The sequence below is a fragment of the Dreissena polymorpha genome, chromosome 4 (assembly GCF_020536995.1).
Source record: "Dreissena polymorpha isolate Duluth1 chromosome 4, UMN_Dpol_1.0, whole genome shotgun sequence".
NCBI lineage: Eukaryota > Metazoa > Mollusca > Bivalvia > Myida > Dreissenidae > Dreissena > Dreissena polymorpha.
Genome location: NC_068358.1, coordinates 129,256,884 through 129,266,135, shown reverse-complemented (window position 1 = coordinate 129,266,135; position 9,252 = coordinate 129,256,884). Strand labels below are relative to the sequence as shown.

At 35.1% G+C, this 9,252-nt stretch overlaps 1 protein-coding gene across 1 annotated transcript in view; it reads left to right on the top strand.

Annotated features, from left to right (window-relative positions):
• Positions 1-1,461: 1,461 nt before the first annotated feature.
• The window catches only part of LOC127876449 (semaphorin-2A-like), a 148,679-nt gene continuing 140,888 nt past the window's right edge, over positions 1,462-9,252 (top strand). Inside the window, exon 1 of the mRNA XM_052421745.1 lies at positions 1,462-1,574. The gene's annotated coding sequence lies outside the window, so the exon portion shown is untranslated. The remainder of the gene's footprint in view (positions 1,575-9,252) is intronic.

Sequence of the window (9,252 nt, the reverse complement as noted above, 5' to 3'; positions counted from 1 at the left end):
GGACAATAAATAATCTTTTCATTTTCAAATAATTGCAGTAACACATGCTTTTATTAATCCGTGTTGGCTGAACGAGCGACGTCGATTGAGATGGAAGCGGTGTTCGACTACATTAAGTCAACCTGGCTGGAGAGTACAGTCTAAGCACCGGAAGAGTGGTCCGTGTACCGGCAGACTGTCAGGACGAACAACGACACAGAAGGTTTGTGATGCATTCAGTCTGTCTGTTACGTGTATATTATTGTATGTTCACTAAATATTTTTAGTAAGTAACTTTTGTAAGTTATTTTATTTTCATTGTGTTACTAAAGCGAATTACAAATTACATTGCATTGTCTTATTAGTGTTTTGTTTTGAAGGGTGGCACCGTCGGTTGAGTTTGAAGGCAGCCGACCACAAGTGCTCCTTCTATGTGTTGGTACCTCTCCTGCGGCGCGAGGCCGAGTACCTGCAGATGCAGGGCCAGCTGGTGCGAGAGGGAACCGGGCGGGTTCGACGCAACACCTATGTTAATCTTTACCAGCAGCTTGGCCAGCTCTGGGATGAATACGACCAGAGGGAATTGACCACCGAGAATTCCTCGGCAAGATCGGGAAGACGTATGCCTTCTGAATCGTCGCCTTTTGATGATTATGATGATAATGCTGATGAGTATGATGTTACGTTGATGATAATTATGATGAATATTATTATGATGATGATGAATATGATGTAATAATGATGCTTATTATGATAAATGAATTTGATGTTATGCTGATGCTGATTATGCTGTTATTATGATGATGATGAATATTTTTATTATGATGGTTATTTTGATGCTGAAGATTATTATGATGCTGCAGATTATGGTGTAATTATGCTGATAATTATAATGATGATGATTTAAATTCTGACGTTTATTATGATGATTATTATGATGATGATAATTATGATGATGATGATTATTATGATGATGATTATTATGATGATGTAATTGAATTATTAATAAAAAGAAAAACTTGTGTGCAGTAAATTATGTATTATGAAATTATAGTTAATTAATGTATTTTGTTGTTAAGACGTATTCCTTATTGTTATAACTTTAAAATTATCCAAATATATGTAATAGAATTTTTTATAGTTTGTTTTATTTTCAAAGCCGTCTAAGACTCTTGTATCTCTTCTTAAATAATTAACGCCTCATTTCGACGACGATATACCATAAGACAATAGAATTTTTTTTCAAATGAATTAATCCTCAATTAAGATAATATATTACTGTAATAAACAATATTTCATAGTTTAAAAGAGTTTCGACCAACATATTTTCAACGATTTATTCAAATAAAAATAGGGCCGAAAAAGCGTGGTACTTGGGCCGAATGAGCCTGAAATTGGGGCCGAATATCCTAAAAAAACGGGGCCGAAAAAGCTTGGGGCCGATAGCGCCGACAACCGATTCGTCTACGCAAAGGGAGGTAACGTTGTTCCAGGAAGTTCTTTCAACTGTTCTAGGAAATTATCTAGATAGTGTTAGTAGATACAATATACAGGAAAATCCCTGCGAGTTTTCAAGTGGAATTGACGACAAGCATGTACGAAATAGTATAAGAAATGATAATGTTAAGTTTCGTAATCGTGGAATTCCAAAATTTTTTCTGAGCTACAAGGTCCAGACGGTTTAAGGACGTTTCGTACCACTACCAGTTCGTGCCACTCATATTTGTGTTGAAAAGGGGTAGCCGTTTCGTCTCACTGATAATATATAGGCGTATAGGTGTGAATGATATTGGGCAATCTCCACGCAGAGTTGTCGTTCCTTGCTCTCACATACAACTCTCCGAAATGCTCAGCTTGCAATTTTGTCTATAAAATAGGTAAAACCCAACAAACGCATTCAATGTATATTTGATTGTATATTTAAGATCGCATGCATTAAATTAAGAAATATGACTTGTAAATGTACGATAAATCGTGCAAAAACTTGCGAGTTTTAATGCAACTCTTTGGAACTAATTCCATGCACTTCACAAATGTAAACAATTGAACATATTTTTTTTTAGTGACGTTAGGAATTGCTTCGACGTGTGTATGTATGTTGGTTTCTTAACATAAAAAAAAACATATCAATTTTATAATAATGAATTAAGACTGATATAAGATATCATGGTATGAGATGGTTTTCTTTAATGCAGGTAATGCAATGTACCGGTAACCGTCGTGCAAGAGATTGTTTAGTATTCTGTAACCTCAATGATGAACGCTTCGAAAAATCATGACATAAATGAGACACTTTCATAACAATAGTCCGTTCTTCTTCTTCGTGATAACAGTACTCCACCATACTAGGATAAACCTAAATGTTGATTATGTACTGGAGCTGGGTGAAAATTTTGTGTATGATACATGCTTGGATCAGAAGCCAAAATAGTGCCAGATAAGGTTTTGTATATACAGGCTTGTGTTCCAAGCAAAATTGTGCCAGAGATAAAACTATGTACACTGGTTGCTGTTTAGGCTTGCTGAGAAATTACCTGCAGCACAACAGGCAAAGTGACAACTGTTTTAAAGATGTCAACTGTGCTTGCTGTACAGGCGGTGATAGGCAACATGTCCCACTGACGGATGGTTCTAGGGTAAAAGGAGAACTTGTAAGGGTCATATAATACACCTATATGTCTGTATCTGTGGTTGTGTGAGTGCCTAGTGCTCATATAAGAAGATTTGGGGATTAAGAGGTTGCTAATTGTTGCTGATGGAATGGCTACTATGTTGTTCTGAGCCCAACACAGAGGTGAATGTAATGTAACTGTCGTGCAAGAGATTGGATATTGGGATATATATTGATGTAGAAAAATACAACAGTGTTAACAATTATAATTATAAATAACAAAAATAAAATGACTTATTGTTAGTATACAAATACAGTGCCTTCCCCAGGATTTTTTTCAGGCGCCCCGGTGCCGATCGGGGATGGGATCTGGAGGGGTGTCCCCTCCCGACGTTGATTTTTTTTAAATTTAACGTGTCAATTCACGTTCTGTGGTGCATTATAACTCAAAGAAATACAGCGTCAAAAGATGTCATTTGGTGCGCTATGACTCTTCAAAAAAATCCCCCAGTCATTTAAAAAAATATTTTTTTTATATTGTTTAATTGTTTTAAAACTTTTCCGCACAGATAGTAAAATCCCGACTCGAACGATTCCCCAATACATCCGTTTCAACCCGACTCTTTTACTGTATGCTTACTATTGTTCAAGTTTTTATTTATTACCCGATAATCCCGTTTATTCCGTTTTTATCAATCTCTTTCTGGTAAATATTTACGATAAAGGCTTTCAGCTATTTCTTTAACACAAACCTTGCCATTTTTTAAGTGACTATTTATAGATTTGATGAAATATTGCCTCTGAATATGCGTCAATCCCCTGTCCTGTTGTGTGCTTGTTAAAACGCTCGATACACGCCATTTGTATGCAATAGACGCGACGTTGTACATGCTGCATAATTTTCGCGCTCTTATTTATTGAGAAAAAGATTCGACACAAAATAAATTTGCACTGCTAATTTGAAGCAAAAATGTTTAACGTTGCGGTTACATTTACATTCGGAAGTGTGTTTCGGATTAAAAACGCGTTAACATCGACTTACGGGAATGGGTTTCGGATTACAAATTTAATTATTCCCATTTGAGATTTCAACAAATATTAACCTTTGCGTTATAAATTCAACGATAATTTGTTTAAACACTTTACGAGTCGAATAAATGTTTTGACGGAATTATGCATGAAATTCACGTTGTCCACGAGGATCATGGCCGGTTGCCATCATCAGTCTTCTAACTATCGATTATCGGACGAAACATTTACAAGTGTGCGTAATTAAGTCAACGAAAATTTGTTCAAGCGCATTACATGTCGAATAAATGTCAGAAAAACGAGGTTAATCAGTTCTATAAATGGACATGTTGAAATATACATGTACTGGAATTAAATAAATTGTTATCACATAATTGTAACCGGGAGTCATTTGCACAACTTACTCGCTATAACAATTAATTGTTTACCACTTGCAATTAATTTCTCGTATTAATTATGAGTCATAGGTAACACTTGTTTACAGTAAAAAGGTGTGATGATGATGCCCTAAACCGTCTTTAATGTTCTGTACTGTACAAATTACCGGTTTATATTACTCAAATGGTACAACTTCTTACTAATCAAGCTGCGATAAACTCTTACTTAATGCCAGACGTCAAGTTAACCCCGCACTCATAAGCATTCCCGTAACCGATTGGACGATGAACTTCACAGTTTGACGACTGGAAAGTTACCAGATACATCCCTGTCAGCATTTAAATGACCGTGTAATGTGGCTAGAATAATCGGTACGCGCGTCATGCTATTCTCTTATCAGTGGATTATCCATTACCCCATGTGGTGTTTATGGCGATTACTTGTGAAAGTAGGTAACGAGTGCTGAGTTTTAAAACAGGGAATATTGATACACTGATAGGGAAACCTTGATTTTTTTGGACAATCTCCACTTTCTTTTACTGAAGAATACACTGATCGGAAAATTTAAAGCGCCCCGGGGACTCTGATTTCGAAATTCATGCGCCCCGGCAAGAGGCGCTTAAATGGCCTGGGGAAGACCCTGAAATATGTGTACATAGTTCATTATGTTCAATAAATATAAAACATTAAGTGTTTTTATTTTTTATGCATCATGTGCATGTCTATGTTATAATAAATTAAAATGATTGATTGACAGTATACAAACATTTGTACATAGTTCATTATGATTAATGAATATAAAACATTAAGTATTCTTATTTTTTAGGCAGTGGCTAGTAGTACAGGTACTGCCCTGTATGGCTAGACAATAGGCTCTATACATAGAGCCTTTCCTATGGAGATTGTCTAGTCGTACGGCTGTTATAACACATAAATATATTGATTAATTATTGATTTACGTGCAGATTCGGAAATTTCTAGCCTTTAGACTAGCTCGTGTCAGGGTGATTTTTTTAGAAAAAGGGGAAGACGCTGGGTGAAAGGGGAAAATAGAGTGCGAAATAGACATATTTGGGGAAAATATAAAAACTGTTTTAATCAATGTCTATAACTCATCTACTTTGATTTCAGGGGTGTTTTCACCACTCTCTGTGCCTCCAGAAAATAGAGGCATTCCCAAAGCAAAAAAAAACTGCCCCATATTCAATCAAATCTATAAGAAATTTTTCCCAATTACAATTAAGAAGTTTTCTGTCAAAGTCATAAAAAAAATGTTAACAAACACTATTGACATTTAGAGGGACTTCCTGTTATCCATTACGTTATATAGCATGTGCTTAATGACCCAGATGTAAGCACGTTTATTTTGAGGATTCTTCTGCCAACATTAACAGTGATAATGTACGAAATGTTCCGCATGACTTTGCAAAAAATAACAGGAACCTCAGACTACACATTCTAATCCAACTCCGTAGACGCTTATTTCTATTTTAACGTGTTTTCGCAACCACCGCAAATGAGCTAGTATTGGGATGGATAATTAAGCAATCAAAATTAACAATATTCGATTTAAAGCTTAAATAAATGCTAAAAAAAGGTATGTTTTGGTGAAAATGATATTCTTGGCGCGAAATTGTATTTTGAGGGGAAAAAATTCTGGTAGGGAAAGACGCCGACTATCGGCGTCACTTTCTTAGTAAAAAAAAAACCTGTGAGTAGTCCTCGTCACGGAATTTGCAGTCTGGATTATGTTTCGTCATGGTTGGAAATCCGATTCCTGCATAGTATAAAAGGATGTAAACAATGTAGATATGAAAATGTAAATTTATTTCGCAAAACAAAAATAACTAAAATCAATAGAAATCACAGTTATGGAGTTTATAAATACGCATTGTACATGCAAATTTCAAATGTATACAATAAATATATAGTAAATAATCTTAACTAAATCAATGAAAATTGCGACATTACAATGAGAAAAGATTATAACAAAACAAATAAAAGGAAACTTAACGTGAAAAGGATAAAGCGATAAAAGAGAATTTCAATTAAAAAAATCTTAAATAGTTATTGTAAAATGTTAGAAACGATTAATAATATGCTCCCCCATATTTATTTTGGGGGGGAGCATATAGTCGCCGCTTCGTCTGTCCGTGCGTGTGTCCGTGGTTCCGCCTGTCCGTGCACATTTTGTGCCCAGGCTATTTCTCAGTAACTAATGACTGGAATTCAATGAAACTTTATGGGAAGCTTCACTACCAAGAGGAGATGTGCATATTATCAGCCGGTTCTGGTCGGATGGTTTGTCACAGAGTTATGGCCCTTTGAAATTTTCCATTAACTGTACATATAGTGCAATTCTTGTTGGGGCTATTTCTCAGCAACTTATGACCGGAATTCAATGAAACTTTATGGGGAGCTTTACTTCGTAGAGGAGATTTGCATATTATCAGCCGGTTCTGGTCGGATGATTTTTCACAGAGTATTGGCCCTTTGAAATTTTCCATTAACCAGGGGTTCCGCTGTCGATCGCCATTGGCGCCAAATGGCGCTAAATTTTTTAATGTGGCTCCAATTTTTTTTAAGTGGCGAATTTCAAAAAATCGGTAAAATCCTATCCGAAAATGTACTGCGAGGCGAAAGCGCGTGACCGAGCATTAGTGGCCAGCGTCTGTCAGTTGTAAATATTGATTTACGACGATGTAAGCGACCTACAGTGCAGAGTGCATAAGAAATCACCGAAGCGTGTAAGTGTTATAAACGGTGTTTTTACTGCTATTGTCAAGTTTTAACCGGATTAACGGCTCCTTTATGATATTGAGCAATAAGTTAAGTAACACGGGGACAAACTCTCACGACGATCAATAATTATAATGATTATTAGGGCCGCTATTTCTTTGTTAAAATCAAAACCATGGGGCTGGCAAAAGCATTTAATTTCTCCACATCAACAAATAAAAACTTGTTTCAACAGGTATTTGTGAGCATTTCTGTTTAATAGATTCATTATTGTAATGTTCTGGGAAGGATACAAATTGATTAAGATAACAACAATTTCTGAAATATATATAAAACATTCACTCGATGTACTATATTTCGGATATGTTAAATTCGGACATTTAAAAGAAGGGACATTTATGTGTTGGTTTGATGTTGATAGTTTGTAAAAATATGTTTTATGTTATTTCAGGCAACTAGAATTGATGGTGGCAATTATCTGGGCCTTTCTGTCAGGAAAAAGGCATGAACAACAGTCATTTAATTGAACCTTGAAATCATCCACCACTAACAGAAAACTTGTTAACAACAGAAGCTGATGTATATCATGTCCAAATGACCAAATATAACTGTTAAACACTTTGAAGTGAGATGCTTTATTTTCTGATTCCCTTTCAAATGATGAACATTGGTGTGATTTTATGTTGAAATAATTAATTTCGAAACATTTATGCAGCATACTGTTTAATACATTGATGTTAACATTATTGTATTATTTTGGTTATCTGTGTTGTTTATCAAGTTGAAAAAAATGTTATTTATATACAAATAAAGCTTATTAAGACTTATGAAGGTATGACTTATGAAGGTACTTATGTTTTTTTAATGAAATAACATATTTTTTAAAGTGATAATATAGTCAATGACATTAATGTAGTAAGGTTTCTTAAAATGATTGTTCTTATTAATAAGGTGGAATAACCGACAGTATTGACGCCGCAAAAAAGTGGCGACAACTTTTTTTGGGCCAGTGGAACCCCTGATTAACTGTACATATAGTGCAATTCTTGTCCGGGCAATTTCTCAGCAACTAATGACTGGAATTCAATGAAACTTTATGGGAAGCTTCACTACCAAGACGAGATGTGCATATTATCAGCCGGTTCTCGTCAGATGATTTTTCACATAGTTATGGCCCTTTGAAATTTTCCATTGTACATATAGTGCAATTCTTTTCCGAGCTATTTCTCAGCAATTTATTACGGGAATTCAATGAAACTTTATGGGAAGCTTCACTACCAACAGGAGATGCGCATGTTATCAGGCGGTTATGGTTGGATGATTTTTTCACAGAGTTATGGCCCTTTAAAATTTTCTATAAACTGTACATATAGTGCAATTCTTGTCTGGACTATTTCTCCCCAACTACTGACTGGAATTCAATGAAGCTTAATGGGAAGCTTAACTTTCTTGAGGAGATGCGCATGTTATTTGTGGGTTCTGGTTAGATGATTTATTTAGAGAGTTTTGGCCCTTTGAAATTTTTAAGTTGCTAAACCATCCATCGTATTATTTTGTCCAAAGATATGCCCCTCAAGACGTTCCCTTTTATCTGAATATTTAGTGCAATGTTGTGACAAAAAAACCTTTGGGGAGCATCACCCGTCTCCGACGGTTTCTTGTTTTATGTAAGCCATTGTGCAGTTTATTTTATGATAACAATATATCGAATTAAAAGCAGTTTACGCACTTGCGTTAAGCCCTGGTTTCCCAAAGCGATACTCATTTTGTAAGCACATTTTCCATTTTAAAGTTCACATCATGCATTTAATGTAGGAAGTTTCAGAAATATTTAATACATAAACCAATAATAATTTAATAGAATCAATAAACAAAAACATGTAAAATAAAAATAACAGCTAACAAATATTTCTCTATCGGACTTAATCAATCGCATGTTTCACCGCTGAGTTTTACATTGATTTTCATAATATCGATGATGCTACTCATTAAAACAGTTTTTCACACCTTACTTAGGAACGTCGACTAATTAAGGATTCAAATAAGCAACCGTATTACATGAAAGGAAGCTGAACAGATGAAGAATTTTTAAACATTTATGAGCTTAAACAAACTTATTACTGATTAACAGCACTGAATGACAATTCTATACCTTAAAAGCTGTACGGCTAGACAATCTCCATAGGAAAGGCTATAAGTACAGAGCCGTACGGGGCCGTACGACTAGCCACTGACTATTTTTTATGCTTTCTGTGTATGTACTATATACATAAATAATAATATAACATGAATGAACATCAATACAATTTATTCAATAAAGAACTAATAAAATGAAGTTGGTCTTTTACTTATCCGAAAAGCTTATGCTTTACTATCGACTCACAAACTATCAATTAGGTCGTTGAATTCACAAAACCAATAATGACTTGTGAATATCCTTGTGTGAACTGTGCACAGAATGTTAGTGAAGAAGAAAAAGCGATCTCATGTTATGTATGTGAACGATGGCAATATCT